We start from the raw sequence: 18,817 nt of genomic DNA on the forward strand, positions 1-18,817 counted from the left end.
AGAAAAGGAGGTCAGAACATCTCACTCTTCATCAGAAGTATTGAAACCTACAGAATTAATTACAAAATGTGAAATACTATATTGTGCCATTCAGCTTTCTACGTTGGTGGCAGTGCCTACTCTCAGCTGCTGAAGACAGAGCTATTACTTTTTTCTTTCCAGACATACATGTTTTTATAGTTACAGCAAGGAAGACAAATGACACAACCAATTTATTTTGCCTGGCTCCATGCTATCATCATGCAACCTAACTGAAGCTATATATCTAAAATCTAAAGTCTGCTTTTCCTGTAGCTTAAAAAAGGCTTTTTGAACAATGCAGATCATGTTTCTTAATTATGCTCCCAGGGAGTGAAAAAATTCAAACGAGGACTGAGGTTTTGAAGAAGGACAATTTTTATTTCTGACCTCTATCATGAAAAGGAGCTTTTTTTAAAAAAAAAGAAAGAAAAAGAAAATTACATTATTTACCAGAGCTGCAGGGCATCAGTACATCAGTGTCTTATACACTGACAGATTATACGTTTGATCATCTATTTCTTTTGCTTTGGCAGAACTTTTCATCTGCCTATGCTCTATTAATGGCAGTGAGTTTGAAATCATGTATTGATAATGGCTGTTGGAGGAGCAAAGGGAAATCTGCTTGTTTTGTCTTTCTTGTCTTTAGGTGTACTTTCAGTATTTTTGATGAAAAGCAAGGCATTTTATCAGGGTAGTTGCATCTCACTATAAATATGTACACTTTTTTCTTCCTGGGAGCTGGAAATAGTTTCTGACTGTAAGCATTTACTATCAGTAGTACAAACAAGGTAGCTAGTATGTTACAGTGAGAGCTACTTTGCCTCTTTTGTTATTATTATTTAATATTTTAATTTTGTAATACGATAAAAATGACTTTTTCCTGCTTGAGGAGAGGATCATTTAGCTGGATTCATTAAAAGTATGCATTAAGGACAGCCAAATATTGTGCTCCTGGTCTTGGACATGAGCTTCTGCAGTGTGTTCTAAGTCTATTATGTACTGTCTAGTTTGTGGAGCTGCAGTGGACAAAGCTCATGGTGAAGCAGTTTGACATTTCCTGGGAGACTCCCAAAGTGAGCAGACAGTGAGTCAGTCTCATCAAGGATGGAGTCAATGAGTGTCCCCATTAAACAGTCAGAGAAGTTTAAGCTATTCTGAAAGCAGGCACATATGAAGCCATTCAAACTTCTGACATATATTTTTACTGTGGTATGTGTTCATTCCACATTCAGATATTAATTTCTTTGGGGAACTGAGGAAACTTTAAAGACTTGTCTTGCATCAGTTGGTTTTCTGGGTACTCCCAGGAAAAGTATGGGTAATTCTATTGAATGGCAATTATCATGCACATTTAAACTCTCTTTCAGAGACACAGACATTAAAATATGTTATATGGCCTAGTATTTTTTCCTTCAGTTGCAGGTGTGTTTCTGGAGATAGTCAGCTACTGTATTTTTTGTTGATATTTTATCTACTTAAAAAATATTGTAAAAAAAAAAAAAGATACTTTGGTTTTGCATTTTCAGATGGGAATTATCTCTTCAGAATGATGCTTTCATAGAATGGTTGAGGCTGGAGTGGATGTCTGGAGGTCATCTGTTCCAACCTCTCTGCTCAAGCAGGACCATGTAGAGCAGATTGACCAAGGCAATGTCCAGACATTTTCCTTTTGAATATTTGGTATGCAAGAGAAGGAAATTACTTGAATCTCTGCTGCTATTGTTTTTTAAAATTTATTTTAATGCTATTACTATGATATTATTATAACAATATAATTGTTATAATAATATCTTTCATCATTATTATAATACCTTTTCCTCTACAAGGAAATTATTTGCATAAAGATATTTCACCTCTGAAAGATCAAATATCTCACGACAATTGAGTTTGTACTCTGAGTTCATGATTATCCAATAAAACAAAGAACTGAAAATTATAGTTTCTCTGCATAGAAAGCAAAGACCTCATTATATATAAGCCATTAATATTAAGGACAAAGCTTCTGCATTTCATGTCTCTGGAACACATTTATTCTTTCTTGAATTTATAATATTGTCTCCATAAAGAAGGGCTGTCTTTTTTGATGAAACTAGCTTTGCTATATAAAATGTCTGTGTGTCAGGACAGGAGTTGTGCTGGAACTCTACAGTGGTGTTTGTGCTTTCATTGAACAGTGAATTAACCAGTATTGCATGTGTATCAGTTTAGTAGTCTCAGGAATAGTTTCATGGTGATAGTTTCATGAGGTTCCTATCTAACATAAGTAAATATTGCTTGACCTTGCCTACTAATGATGCAGGAATATACAATGGATTGCACTATAAAACAGCCAGCCTTTTAAAACCACATAGGGAGTGCTGTTCATGTTTAAAAGGATGAGCGAAGAGCTTTTTACCTCTTCCTCTGAGGATCATAAATTGGGAGTGACATAGAATAAGTCATTCAAACTTCATTAACATAAAATGAATGGAAATCAACTGACCTTAATGGAAAATTTTAGAAATAACTGAGTCTTTGTAGTTAATTATGAGTTCCAAAAAATTATGTCAGTTAAAATTCGTGTTTGTCTGGGGAAAAAAGGTGCCTCTCTGTTGCATCCCGGACTTTGGGTTTAGGTCGGGGTTCTAGTGTGTCTTAGCAAATTCTGTGTACCCCCATGTATTCCCCGGGTTTCCCCCCCCTGCAGTACCCGGTTCCCAAGTTGCCTGACCATGTGGCCTGGCTCCCATCCCTCCTGTCTCTTCCTGTGGGTCTTTCCCTGCTGTTACCCCTTCCCTGTGGCCGGGACCACCCCGGGCCCCAGTGCCGCCCCTGCCGTGCCCCTATTGGCTCCCCCAGGCCACGCCCTGCCCCGGGACCGCCCCAGGCCCCGGTGCCGTCCCCTACTGCGTCCCTATTGGCTTCCCCAGACCACGTGACACCCCCCCGCCCCACTCCCTATAAAACCCCCCATGCAGCCGAGGCTGGGTGGCCATATTGTCCAACGCATGAGTTGGGAGCACGCCAATAAAATGCTCTCAGCTCCTGCACGGGGAGTTTGGTCCTTCCTTCACCCCCTTTATCGAGGTCCCTCGCGCATGGCAGTAGAAGTGGCTGACCCACCTTCCTGGAGCGCGCGGCGCCTGGGACCAGCGGTGGGACCAGGACTGGAGGAGCCGCGGTGCCCCACTGGGCACGGCAGCTGCTCCGGAGCCGGGAGAGACACCTCTCCTAAGTGAAAATCTGGAGTTAATGTTTGATTCAAAATGTTCTTTTTGAATTGGAAAAAAAAAACCAGTGCTGCAGAATCTTTGAAAAGGAAAGGAAATTAAATGTAGTTTCACCAATTTGTTAATGCAGGCGAAAGTTACAAGTGCTTTTGCATAGCTCAGGAATTATCATTCTTATTGGAAATCTTGTTGCATTTATTTTTATGCATTAATATTTTCATGATCATTGGCTCAATCTTAAACAATGTGAAATGGCTCTAATAGGAACCAAAAAGCATTAAAGAGGGGGGACAGAAGGTCATTGCTAGATTTCTCTTTCAGTTATTTGTTTATTTTTGATACCAAGCAAACTAACGGATTACAACAAACGGATTACAAAAAAACCCTTGCATGGCCTGCTGATATAATTTCAATTTTCCCGGATGTTTTACTTGGACCTCTTAGTCTTTATGCTTCCAGAGGTCATTATACTCAAAGAGATAAATGAAAACCTATGCAAATAAAGGAATTGAATTAATTTATCCCATATTCTTGGTGGATGACCACAATGCTGTGGACAAAATTGTAATATTACCTCCTTCATAGCAATAATTTTTACAATATTGACATGAAACTATTTATCTAGAATATTTTTAAAAATGAAATTAAAAAAAAATACATATTTAGAACAAGACAAATGTTACTTTATCTAGATGTATTATTTCCCAAATAAATTTATTCGGCTTAAGTTTATTCTATTTCAGCTGAGATTAAAATCAGGACCTATGACACAAAATTTTACCATTTTAGCATTAATTTAACTAATATTATTTTTTATCAGCCCAGTCAATAATTTTTCAATATTCTGTACTGGACTTCTTGTTAGATACAAAATTGTTATAGGTTTGTGTTTGTTGGTTGTTTTCTTTCAAAACAGGTTATATGCTGGATCAATGTTTTAAATTCTCTCCCCTTACTCACTCCATTTACAGAGTTTAGATAGACTTCCTTTCTTTTTGTATTTCTCATACTTAATGAGACTAAGTAAATTACTTGGTAACCTTTACTTCCTTTTTCCTGTCACTGGAATGTGATACATGAATATTTCCCTTCTGCATCTTTTACTCTTTCTGTTTCTGGGAGTTTGAAATTTTTTAATCTTCATATTCTGTAACCCAGTTGTCTCTCAGCTGTGATCAGTATTTACGATTTTACTTTGCAATTCCTGCAATGCAGATGTTGTCATTAGTAAAACCTTGGAAATGTCATAATACCTTTTGAAAACAACCTTCATAATATTTTTGCTGTTTTACTTTGAATAATTCTGAATTTAATTATAGAAGTTATACTGTCAAGGTAATTTAGAAACACCACACAAAATTATAGAAATAAAGTAAATAAAATTAGAGTTTATTTGTGATAACTCTGGCAATACAGGCTTTTTCTAAGGCATTACATTGTTGGAATATAAATATACAAGCAAAACAATAGTGACAGAAATTCCTCCACATTTTTCCCACATAATCTTTCACATACTTAACTGCATATCACAGCAGTGGTTTTGCCCTATTTACAGAAGTCAACCACATAAAAATGAGGAGACTTTCTATGTATTTAATCTCAGACTTTAAATTCTTTTTTGCCCAGAGTATTTGACCTAATAAGGAGATACTAATAGCTCTGCCTTTACCTTCATATAATGAGTGATTCTACTGGAAGCAAATGACTTCTAAATTGACATTGTGTGCAAATGCCTTCTAAATTGACCTTGTGTGCACAGTTCAGCTTTCTGTGCATAATGATTTCTATAAGAACAAGACTGATTTGTTTAACCCTTAGGTATTCCATGGAAACCACATCAGAGTGCTGTAATAGAAGTGCTTTAGCACAAAGTCTTGAGTCTGATTCAGATTTTAGTACATCCTATAGACCCCAGTCTCCTGGGTTAATAATAACTGCAGCAAATTATAGAATATTCCAATTATATTTTGGTACAATTTTGATGTATATAATAATTGTGATCCTGATATTTATTGATCAGCATGGATATCAGTAGTACCAAAGTAAATAAAAGTTTTTTGAAAAAAGAAGGAAATTGTGCTTCACCAACAAGCAGTTCTGAGCATTTTAACACTATCTTTTTTAATCTATTTTATCTATTTTAATGCTATTTGGAATATCCATTTTAGGACTGTATGTGCTTGATGAACATATCCATATAATACATACACATCTGTCAAAGTCAGAGCATGAACACTGAAACAAGGATGGACAGAGTAAATTTTTGAGAACTTTCTGACCAGCTGGAGTCCCACTAATATTGAAGTACTCTGTATCTCTCAAATTCATTTTAATTCCCTCACCATTTAAAGGAGAAGGATATTACTGTCATTCTGTTTATTTATCCAGATAAAACTTTCTCCTCACTGCCACTTTTTTTCCAACATATCGTACAACTTGTGAACTTAAAATGTGTTGACCTGTTAACTTCTTCACCATTAAAACTGGTAATAAAAATTTCTCATGATTCAAATTACACCACACCTGGTAGTGCACCGAAAAGTATAAAAGAAGGAAAGTAGTTTAATCACAAAGAAACCCAAATTATATTTTCATACTCTTCAGCTGATATTTAATAAACTTTTGGTGGCTTCTCATAGAATAATACAAAAATCCTATCTAGCTTTTATCTACACTGTGGTACTTGGCCAGTAACAAAAATATGAAAGTGCTAGTGTGTTTGTTTCTGTGAAATGTAGTATCAATTTAAGAATTAAAAGCTATGTTAATACTTCACTGTTTCTTTGACCTTCCCAAAAAAAAGAACCCTCTGTACATGCCAAAAGAGATTCGTTATTTCTTTTTTTAATCAAAGCAGACTTGAAAAGAGATCAGTTCAGAAAAAATGTTTTCTTACCATGAAATAAAGGAATGCTTTTTGTGGAAAAGTGTGTTTGGCTGAAAAAATACTTTGTGGCTATCACTGTTTCTGCATTGCTCTGGACTCCCAAATAGCTGTCTTTCAAAGGAGGAGCCTACTTAGCCAATGTGAATTTCCTTCTGGAGGGATCACTCTCACACACTGTCTACAGAGGGAGTTCAGGGAAATTAAAGTCTCCAAGATAAGTAAGCCATTCTGAATATTCCCTGAGGCACTCTTGAAAATGTTATCTCTTGACTTTAATGCAATTTATCTATTCTTCTCATAGACACCATAATAATCTTTTGAAATTGTGTTATGATATGTAATCCTTTAGTGAGGAATTTTTTTTGGTTTGTCTGGCCATAGCAACTTCTATACCAAAATTTATTTACTCCTTCTTTGGCCTCTTTTACTCTTTTTCCTTATTCCAGGGAAATCATGACAAAATCTGGAGACTTCTAATACACTGAATATTTTTTTAACCATCTTCCCATGTCTAATCTATCTTTCAAACAACTGGATTTTATAAGAATTAGCAATTTTCTTCTCTAGAGTCTCTATGACAGCCCATTCAAGTACAATGTTCTTTACTACTGTGGTGTTATGAAATTAGAATTATGTCTGAACTTTAATGATAAATATAAATATATTTCTAACCCAATTATGATCTTCAAACTCTATTCAGCTGGCTCTTCTGTATCTGGCAATGGCAATTGCAATCACAGAGTCTCTGAAAAAGGCACTTTAGTAGAGGAGTGATAAAGACGAAAATCTTCTGACATCATATTCACAGGGAAAGCCCCATCGTAAGGCATTGCTGGTAATGTTTTTATTCTGTGGTTAGAAGCTTCTTACTCTCTTGCCACATCTGAAATATTTTTTTTTCCACAGTAGCACTGTAGTTTTATATTAATAATTTACAAAATTTAGTAAGTCTTACAGGTGAGGCTTTACTAATCTTTGTTGGTAATGCACTTTTACAAAAGTGTTTTTCTTTCATTTATTAGAAATATCGAGGATCAATGAGTAGCTGCTGATTTTTAGTTACTGTAAACAAATTCGGGTTCCTTTTTTGGGGACAAATTTGAGCTACCTTTAAATATTCCTTTCTACTTGTTCTCAAGGCTGTGTTGAATCAACTTTTCCAGTGAATATTGCTTAGCTTTATGACATATTCTGTTTTTGATGAAATGATGGGTTGAAATGCTTAGATAAACATCCTTAAGAACACACTAGGGGTGTCAGGAAAAAAACCATAAAATCCTTTCTGCCACCTTTATGCTCTATTCTTCCTTTTGTTTTTCTGACACAAAATGCAGATTAAAATGGTTAAAATGAAGATTTTTTTTTAAATTTTCTTTCCAATGATTGCTTTTTATGGGAACACTCAATTTTTGTCAAAAAATAGAATAAATTTGGAAAGTTTTGGCAGAGAAAACAATATCAATTGATTGATTTAATGGATATATAGATTTTGAGGTATTTTGTCGGCAGTTACACACTCATTGAAGGATTCTCAGCCAGACATATGTCCAAAGTATGCATTAGCTAGAGATTTTTACAGTGCGTCGCAGAGGTTCATGGAGCGAAAGACTGTAGCTCTCTACGGGAGACTTGGTATTTTGAGTTCCATGCAGAGGTAACATATAGGAAGTCAGAGTCATTGTACAGCTTGAAATTGCATAGCTTCCACTGGATGTCATTGTGCTAAAACCTTCAAATTCTTTTTCTATTATTGCTTTGCTCAGTTCCTGGTGCAGGTGAGCTTGTTTGGGATGATCTGGGAGAAGCTATTTTGATCAAATGAATGATGTTTCCTTAATTTCTACTAATTTCCAGTACAGAGCTTCCTGCTTTGCAACTGAAACTGTTCTTGATCCTTGATTCTAAAGAAATAAAACATAGATAGCCATAATCATGAATATTGAAACAATTTGCAAGTGTGGTTAAAAATTTATGGTGCTTTAATAAAGTCTTTTTTAAAAAGTTTGCCTCTCATGCTAGCACATGTATAATTCATTATGAGTACTAGTCTTGAAGTGTTTAGGCATTTTCATTGTTGAGTCTGTAAACTGTATATACACTCTCTTTGAGTGGAATTCAAGAAAAAAACCCCAATATTTCTATTTGCCCCTTGTTGTACAACATTGCTCGTTTGTTATTGTATTCCTAGTTGCAGCTGTTCAAAACACATACTTATGTGTCTACAGGTTTAGAAGTGGCAATTCTCAGTATGTAGGAAAACATTTGCTTGATGGGTATCTTCCAAGGGACTTGACAGGCAGCTATTTTGGGTTGCTACTTAGTATCTTCAGAGCCAAAAAAAGTGATCTAAAAGGGTGGCACTGAAAAACCCAGTTAACAGTGATAGAAGCCTAAATCTTTCTATTGCAGTGCCTACAAAACTGAGAATTCATTGTTAACAGGGAAAATGAAAACTTCAAGTGATTCATTCTTTTAACTGTATTTTTTTCAGTCTCTCATAATTCATCTGTGGGTTTTTTGAAAAGGTTTTCTATGTTGAGGCTGTTTCATATATTCCTGTCAATGTGGCATTAGATGACTAGTCCTATCAAAGTTTGGGCCAGTTGTCTGCATGTACTGGATAAACACACTAGCATTTATATATCTCATGATATATAGTGATATATAATTGTTTGGTAACAAAATGAAAAGTTACAAATGTTTATGTACATACAGCTATATATGTGTAGTTATATACGTAAATTTAGAGAACAATTTTTTTGTCAAGTAATGTGGATTTGCAAACAGCCTGAAGATGCTGCTTGCACTAAAGATCACATATGGCACATGCATAGTACCGAAAATGTAGTAAAACTGCAAAGTATTTAGACTATTAGAAAAGGCAAATGACAGTGTGGGCCTGAGAATCCATTTCCACTTTTCCTAATGATATGGACTACTTGTCAAAGCCATAAACAGTTCTTGAAAGCCAAAATGACACTGATGTTTAAATTCCTAATATGGCTGAATTTACATACAAAATAAATAACTGGCATTTATTGAAAATATCTTCTCAGGCATCTCAAATCAGTTCTCATGCCATGCTACTGTACTAATAAGAAAAAACCCTGTGCATAATATTTTGATTTCAGATGGAACCCCCAGGTTTCAAATAACTTGTTTTCAATAGAACGAACTAAAAAAAAAATCTAAAATAAACACATCACAAAGCACCTATCTTTGAAAAAATTGTTTATAATAATTGCATATTAGAGAACAAAGAGAATCGAGAAATTCATGAAGCTTACCGATATTAATTACACTAATAAACAAAGGGAACACATCTCCTTTTTCAATCTTTTAGCCTTTCTATAATACAAGAGCTATAATGAAATTAATCTAGACTGTAGATAAAGAATAGCTTTGTATGTGGTAGATCAGATCATTAGCTGGAGAAAATGTTAATCTTTTAATTGCTTTCTGTGCTTATGTGTCTGACCCAAAGCAGATGCACTTGTAGGAGATACAAATATTCCCTCCTAATAAAAAAATCCCAACATCATTAATTTTAAGTAGCTTTATCTCTTGTGATAATTTATTTCGAAACTATTAAATGAGGGAAACATTTCCAGAGATCCAGGGGATCAGTCTGTCTCATCAGAAGGTCCAGGGCTGAATGAATAGCACTGATCTCCTTCAGTGATGGATCTGACAGAAAAACAAATGTAGGTGATCAGCTGACACCTTCTGGTTTGATTTGGGTTTGGTTTTGTTATGTTTTGTTTTGTTTGTTTTCCAGATTATGAGGTTAAACTCTGGTTGAAACTTTGCATTCTTTTAGGGCAAGGTGGCTTCAATGTTCTTCAAGTGCCAGTCTCAGAAAGGTATTCCTGCATTTGCTGACAAATAGCCAACAAAGTGAATTGAATGGTCCTGAGGACTGATTTAGATGTTGCCTACTGTTCAGTGTAATTGATATAATAACTGCATTTTTACAATGGCATTAAATTTTCAAAAACTACCTTTTCCTGTGTTTCCATTTTTATAAATTCCTGAAGCAAAGAAAAACTAGAAACACTGGGCCAGTTACCTGAGCATGTCTTTCTCTTCTTCTTATGAGATCAGAGGAAAATTGTGTCAGGTTAAATATGATGAACTGAACTCTGTTAAACAGTCAATAAAATGAGCACCATCCTGCATTTCCCAGCAGTATAAGTGACCGAAGGTTGCACTTAACACAAAAAATGTGATTAGTTTTTATTCAGATGCTTCATTAACAGTAGCAGTGTGTTGCACATATTGAAAAGGCAACCTTACTTTCTTCCAAGAGGTTTATTTATGGTGAATAACATATTTTTAGTACATAAGCAGGTAGTACAAACAAGTTGTATGGGTATGATAGTATTCTATGGATATTTTTATAAATGTCAAAAGATAATGCTTTTTTAAAGCATGTGATATGTTAAATTATTTTGAAATATGAGCTGGTTCTTTTAGTTGCTTAAAATTTGGATGTAGTGTTTCCATCATGTGCCATGCATAAGTGGTGAACTCTAAACTTGTTTAGGAAAATTATTACTCTTTTTAGTCATAATTAAGTAGTGCTTGATGTAAAAAAAAAAATGAAAATTGCATTTGGTTTGTGTGTCAAGGTTGTGGTACGAGGGAGCTACAAGGATGGCTTCTCTGAGATGCTGCCAGAAGCCTCCCTTTGTCCAATGCCACCTAGCTCCAAGAGGGACTTGGTGCTGTCAGGTGCAGCCCATCAGGGATGGTGGTAGTGCCTCTGGGATAACTTAATTAAGAAGGAAAATTATTATGCAGAAGTAATTGCAGTCAGACAAGATAGGAGTGAGAATATGAAAGAACCAGCCCTGCAGACACCCAGGTCAGTGAAGAAGGCCAGGGAGGAGGTGGTCCAGGCTCTGGAGCAGAGATTCCCCTGCAGCCTGTGGTGAAGACTATGATGAGTTGGGCTGTGCCCCTTTATTCCATGAATGTCCATGGTGGAGCAGTCTTGGTTTAGGAATGGTAGTCTCAGTTCAGTGTTCTATCTGAAACCTCTGAGCACAATGCAGTTCACTTTTCATCATAAGGACTGCAGAGTTTGGAATCACACCCTTAGTAATTCAGTCTTTTTCATTAAATGAGTATGCAACTTCTAAACCAAAAGAGCCGCTTTCATGTTCCTGTCAGCTCCAAGTTTTGTGCATGAAAATCCACTAGCTGTGGATATGGTGGCTCCACTGACATGGGAAAACCCACTGGAGCCTGTATGGGGTAGACAACTACAGGATTTTCTTCTGTTAAAATCAGTTGACAGGAATAATTTAAAACTACCCCCTTCCCACGCTTACTTGCAATCTCTTTCCCAGTATGATGACAGCATGATTTTGACAGCCTGTTAGACTTTATAGCGCTTGGAAACTAACAGTGTTGAACAACTGACATTGGCTTACTGTGAGATGGAAACAGAGCAGAAGTCAATGAAGATTATACAGTTTGATTGTTTGGTAAATGAAGATCCATGAGAACTGAAAATCATATAATCTTTATTGGCAGGTTAGTGTTACTTAAAAATGTGACATGAAGAGTGTAAAAAAGCATGGAAAAACATCCATGTTATCAAGAAAAGACCAGAGCATAAACAATTCCACTGATTTAATTAGTGGCCTTGTAAAATATAGATGGTTAATATTCACCTGTACTTTAGGTTTCATTTCCTTACTTTGCATCATATGAGAGCTGACAGGTCAGTTCTAGACACAAGTTATTCTTGAACATTTAATAAATGCTGTCATAGTTGATTTTCCCCATATTCAAAAGTATCTACCATAGCAGTATACTAAAGGAAAAATCACATTGAAAGAAAAAAATATAATGGAAGTTTTTGCAACGTAAGAATTTCCTGGGAGAGTAAAGAAGCTAAAGGGGAAATGCTAACTGCTTATTATTTTGGGAAATTATGGGGAAATTTTATGTCATTAACATTTTCTATATAAAAAGCAGTTTTACATTAACTTTCTCTGTTTCATTATTGTATAAGGGAATATATATATTTAATGGGATATGAAAAAGAAATGCTTTCAAGTCACTTTTCTAACAGCACAATGAACAAACCTTAGAAAAATTAATATTTAGCTCTTCTGAGAATAAGTTCTGTCCTTCAAACTATTTACGTTTAGCCTCAGAAGAGATAAACTGGCATTCTCATACAGAGTGAGACTCAGCAAAATTTCTTTGTGTTAACAAAGTTGCTGATGTTAATGTCCTTAGAAGAAGGAAGCTTATTGGTCACACTGCTCAAGAGAGGAAGTGTATACATGTGCATGTCAATATGTGACACACATCTCTGAAAGTCTCTTCTTATAGACATAATTTAGTGTTTTGTCTTTGCTCCTATCCAGTTTTCCTCTGAAAGCAAATTTCAGTTTTACCACTTAAAGTTAGTTGATTTGCTTTTATGAGTTACTGGGGTCTGAGTTTTTAAAGTTGAATTAATAGCATTTATTAAGTACTCATAAAATTCAAAAATTAGTATCATAGTTAATTTCAAGGAGGTATTTTTTTTTAAAAAAAACCTGAACCTGTAAATACATGCTTTTTTGAGGATATAAATGGCTATATATATAACTGTTATTATTGATAGTCATATATACAGTAATGGATACATCTTAGGGTATACCTTATAATTGTTGAATACTTTCATGCATACTGAAACTAACACAAATTTCATTATTAGAGACCTCATACGGTACTATCTTTCTAGCTTTTTTGATCTCATGCTGTGCTTCTAGTGTATTTTACATACCATACAGACTAAATATGACATTAGTTGAAATTCAACTCTCACAGCCCAGTTTGTTTAAGGAAATGTTGATTTTCTATCAGAGATAGTCCTCCTTGAGATTGCACATGTCTTGATTCAATATTTATATATTTACCTACCTGAAGTATGTTTAGCCTTTATTTGCTTAACCAAAACTATTTGTATTTTTTTATTAAAAAAAAAAAAAAAAAACCCAACCAAACAAAAAAGCAGCCAGAAGATTATTAGTAAGTAATAGATACGGAATTTTTTATCCTTAGGTCATTTGTTCAGATAGATCTTGACTGATAATGACTGAATGTTGCTGCAGTGTCAGGGTAGCTAAGTGAATTTGTGTCATTGCAGCCGTCAAGGATATGTTAATATTCCAAAAATTCTTATCCATGACCATATAAACAGAATGTTCATGTAGCTAAACACCTTGTTAGCTTATTAAGCGTATAAAGTCACTTTTTTGTGTCCTTAGCTTTTTAGGATATTTTTTCACTTTGTGTAACTATGAGATGCATCTTTAAAGGAGGTCAACCATTAAGTTTTACTTATCAAAACCGTTAATTTTTACTGTTGTCGCTGTTTGCCTCTGCATGTGTAGGAGCACAAGCTGTGCAAAGGTGCTACTGGACATTTCCCTCTGAAGGGCATTGGTGAGTCCTAGTAGAAAAACTTGTTCAGTACCATCCACTTTCCGTATTTGCCTGTTATCTATGATTCCATGAATAAAAAGTGCATTGTCTCCTGAACTCCTGGTATGATTTCTGAAAAGAGCAGCAAGTCTGATAGAAGGGAAGATTTAAATGTTAGGAGGGCTGTATCTTAGGAAAACAGCGGAGATTGTCCTATAGAAATACAGACTGGCCAAGAGAACTTATATATAATATACTTGTTGTTAGGTCTGACTATACCCTGTCAGTATCTGGAATGCTCCTATGTAGTCCACATTGATTGTTTTACAGAAGATATCTGCAGCATATGACTATGCAAAAACTTTAATTACTGCTTCCTGCAATAATGCAATATGTTAAAACTTGGTCTCATACTACTTCCTCCTTTTTCTTCCCAAATCTCAAACTCCACTAGAAGAGCTAAGCTCTAGGGAGTCTCATGGTAGAATTGTCATAAAGCCTTTAAATTTTAATCCCAGAAAAATTTATGGCCTAAAACTGGTTGAAAGCTACCACTGTCAAAATAGGTCTGACTGGAAGCATCCAATAAGAATTCTTCCTCCAACTTTCTATCTGTACTGCTGAATATTGAATTTTCTTTGTGATAAACTTTGGTTTAGACAGAGGTGTGGTTTGCCACATGGCTTGAGATGAGTTACAAAATGCTGATTCAGATATCTATCCTTCATATAATTTTTTCTAAAACATAATATAATGTAGAGTTTTACATGGAAATTTCAAATAATAATTTTTATCAGACAGTAAACTGACAACTGGTACAAAGAAGAGATCTCAGATACATTGAGTGTGTCTTGCTGTGAAAGCCACATGCCTTTCAAAGGTAATATTACACACAAGCCTTACAATATTACACACAAACATTACAAACAAATATTACACAGAGTTATAATCTAGCAAAAAGGTAGCAAAGACACTTGGGAAGAAAGGGTGTGATTTCTTTATCAGTAGTAAACAAAAGAAGAAAGTTTTAAGAAGACACCATTGGGGTGAGTCTCATACGACCTTGGCATTTCACATTAAGTCCACAATGACCAGTCATATAGCCACAGCTGAAAACTGCTTTGGACCCTGTCAGATGTTTCAGCTTCATCTTCGTAACTTTGATTTGTAACCCAAATTTTATTATTTCTGTTTTTCTATACTCCTTGAAAAAAGACGTAGAGAATCAGAAACAGTGGTTATTCTAATTGAAAACACCCAAACTTTTAAAAAGTGTTGCGGCGCAGCAGCAGCAGCGGCACACAGCAGTGTGCTGGCTGTGAGCGACTGAAGGGGGGTGTGATGCCTCCCTCAGGACCCTGAATCTCCTAAGCAGACGCCGAGCGATGAACGTAGAAAAGATGAGATGGGCCTTGCTTGCTTATCCAAGAATCATTTATTATGCAAAGCGTCCATAATTCAAATAACCAGCAGAGGCAAAGACCAGGCACAAGCCCGGGTTTTTAGAGACAGGACTAGGGTGGAACTTGGGACTAGGAACCAATAGCAGAGTGGCAGGGAGGAACATAAGGTGGGGATTACGATGTTTAAACCAATAGGGAGCTCCAGGGGAGGGGAACAGTCTAACTAAACCAATGAAGCATCGAGGGATATGTTAATGACAGAGAATCCTCTGGAACAAGGGGTAGGAATGAGGGAGGACTGACAACAGGGACTGAACCAATGCCTCAGAGGAGGGGGGGGTACAGAATCAATATTAAAAACAATAATAAATGAAAAGACACCACAACAAAGAAAAGTGATATCCAGCTTTCTTGTTATGACATGGGATGAGTTTATAATCTTGTGACTATGATGAAAATTATAGAATAGAATATAGGAGGACATGAAAATGATCACTACATTCAGAAGAGTAGAGGTTTGAGACATTATTCAGAAAAGTCAACTTCAGTTTCTCTCTGTGAGTGCTACCTGCTTAGGCAGGAATGGAATGCCATAGGATAGGAGAGTTTCTGCTCCTCAGGTATACCTTCCAGAACAAGTGGTTTTCCATTGCTCTCGGAAACCACATTCTCAGGACATTGACATCCCTTACCTAGGCAGTTGTGTCATTAATTCAAACTGTTACTTTGGACGTGGTCTAACAGGTAATATTTGTCCTTGCAGATTTAACAGCTGAGTAAAGAATCACATATATATGGGCTAATGATGTGTTGAGACTACTGCTTACTGATAGCACACATTATGTCCTTCGGTAAGGTGGAGTTCACACGTCTTTGCATCTATAGCCACATCTCAATTATCAGTGATCTGTAATCTGATCAATGGCCTGTTACCCCCATATTTTAGCAATCAACACTGTGATTTTTAATTAAAGTTAGCCATTTCTGTGAAATGATTACTCTGTTCATTATCTTGACAATTTCATTAGTGTATCAGGTAAAATAAAACATTTATAGCAAGAGGAAAATATATGAGCTACCGTAAGGTTCAAGGAGGTTCATCACCACAGTTGGCTGAGGCTGTTATCATTAACATCAATGGAACAGGTCACAGTTCCTGGTATGCCACATGCCAGTTATCTCCTTTTAAATTAATTATACATGTATTCATTAAAATTCCCTAAGTGCTATGGGAACATGAACATTACAAGCATTTGTACCGTGCTTGCACTTTCAATATCATGATATGCATGTGCAGTGGAGCTCAGAGGGATTTGACTATGGAAGGCTTTGCATGCATGATAATGTATCTAGGAGCTCTGTTGAGTGTTTCACATTCCATATGCAAAAGTTGTTTGTGTGACTTTGACTTCATACCGGCTGAGAAATTAAGAATTCAACTTTACTCTTTATTTTTTCAAAGTGTATTTCTATGTATTTCTTATAAATCCCAGGGGGTAAATAAGTGCATGCCCTGAGGAGCAACCAAAACTTTTGTTCCTGTTTCAATCTGGGAGCTGGTGGGAGGACAAACAAGAAGGGAGTACAGCAGAGGAGCAGTAGGCACATCAAGATGACTGTCTCGATGAAAAGTTATCTATATGTAATTTCGTCTAACTCACCAAATGAAGTTATCATCAGGGTCCTTTGGACAGGGAAGATTATTATTGTTCTGATGCTGAAAGATCAACAACAGCTGAGCTTTTAAAGATGCTTACAGAGATGTTGAACAGAATGGAACATTGGCACATGGCCTCTCTGTGACCTTTGAATGCCTCAAAGCTGTTTCTGGTATGCACACTGTTCTGAATAACTTTTACACATCTAGACTGTTGACAGAGGCCATGCTTTGTAGTTCAGTTGCCATTTTTCTTAAGGGTGAAAGGGCAGAAAAAGGGCTGGAACTGGGGAGAGAAGGGAAGCATAGAGACAGAGTGGGCTAGGTTTACCACCATTAGGAAAATTCTATTATTTCCAGTGAAGATTTCAGCTTTAGTTTTCCAGAGAGCATACTAATAATTTCCTTAGCATTGGATGCTACTTTTATTTGTGATTATAATAAGGCAGAGCACAGACTTATGTTTTGCCCCTACTAAAAGCAGCTTCAAAATGATTCAGTGAGTAAATTTCTTGGGAATGATGCTTAGTACTTTTAGGGCATTAGGTAGAGGAACACCTGTATTCCAGCACACATTTTCCAGCTAATTTACATTTCAAAGAGGTCCATCATCTCTACACTGAGTTAATTTCATCTCCAACTGTTGTGTTACCAGGATTGGTTATAATGTTATTTTGGGAGTGCAAGCACCTCAACATTCTGACCTTCAGGGTAAGAGTTCTTGTTACCTGCTGGTTGCGCAGGAGATAGAGCAATTTATTATGTAATAAAATGTTGTACTACCAGTGCTAATTAGACACGATCAGACCAAAGGTATCAGTTCTGAGCCTGTTCCAGCTCTGTGTTTCTGTATCCAGACTGTGAATCAAAATGTGGAATACCGGTATCTGCATATTCACATGGAGTTATTTGTCTACAAAGAACAGTTAGCTCTAGAGAATTCTTCAGGCTGCATACAGAGTTCTCCCTGCTCCTCACACATTTTGTTGATATTTCAATAGACTTCCTGAATTATGGGATTCTAGTCTTTTTCTAACTGAAGTGACAAATTCCAAATAAAGCAAAAATTTGGATGTGTGAGATGTAGCCTATTCCAAGAAACCATATACTTTAACAACACTTCTGTGCAGTTTTGGCAACAAAGCTACAAAGTGAAATTGGCAACTGCATGAACTACAGTACACTTAATTATTTCTGCTACTTTCCATTTTTGTAGCACTGACACTAGGAATGCCCATTCTGGTGAAGAAAATCTTGTAAATTATTAATAACTCCATGGACAGGTTTCTACAAAGAGCACATGTCACCAAGATTGTCAGGAAGAAAAGAAACAATTCATGAGGGGGATTTTTTTTTTTTTGGGTAAATGGGAAATTAGATTGTGAAGCTCTTCCATTTCTATGTAATAGGGACTCATAATTTGTAATGATCAGAGGGAAAATATAATGGCTTAACAACATTTCAGAAATTTAAATGGGAAAGAAACTACAAAACACTCAATCCCAAAAATACAAAGAAAATTACAAGATAAAAGAGATATAAAAAAAACTGAACTGAAAACAGATGTGAACTTACTATTAGAAGCTTCTAAATATAATCTACATTTTAGGAACAGGACAAGCAAAGAAGTATCATAAAGCTGGTTAGTAGGTCATAACATATCGTTTATTTAGCATTCTTATTTTCCTATAACTAAACCACTGGGAGTGCAGTAAATGCACAAACATATATTGAAACCAAATAAATCCTCTATTTTGCTTCTCTAGTGCTAAGTAGTTTTCAGAGAAAAAAACTGTAATGATAAATAATATGACCTTTGTGGTGGAAGAGGTGATGGGAAGAAAAAAATTACAACAAAAAGAAGAAAGCAAACACATTGAGCTTAAACCTTACAGTCCTTTTGTCATTACATGATTGTCCTTACCTTCTAAGGACATGCACCAAATACTGGACAAAGCTGCTATCAATTGTACCTGTAGGAAGAATAAATAAATAAATTTCTCGAGACTTTCAGAACACTGAAATCTTCTTCCCAAAAGAAATTATTGAAGAGGTAAATACAGATGGGGAAAATCAGCATCAGAATTTACACAATCACAATGCAGCTCAGGACTTTCATGTAGTTCCATTCATGGTTGTGCTTTGTGGCTGTATTTTTGCACCTTTATATAGAAACTGGCTAAGGTGAGTTGTCGTTCTTTTCCTCATG

This window comes from Vidua macroura, chromosome 5 (genome assembly GCF_024509145.1).
Source record: "Vidua macroura isolate BioBank_ID:100142 chromosome 5, ASM2450914v1, whole genome shotgun sequence".
NCBI lineage: Eukaryota > Metazoa > Chordata > Aves > Passeriformes > Viduidae > Vidua > Vidua macroura.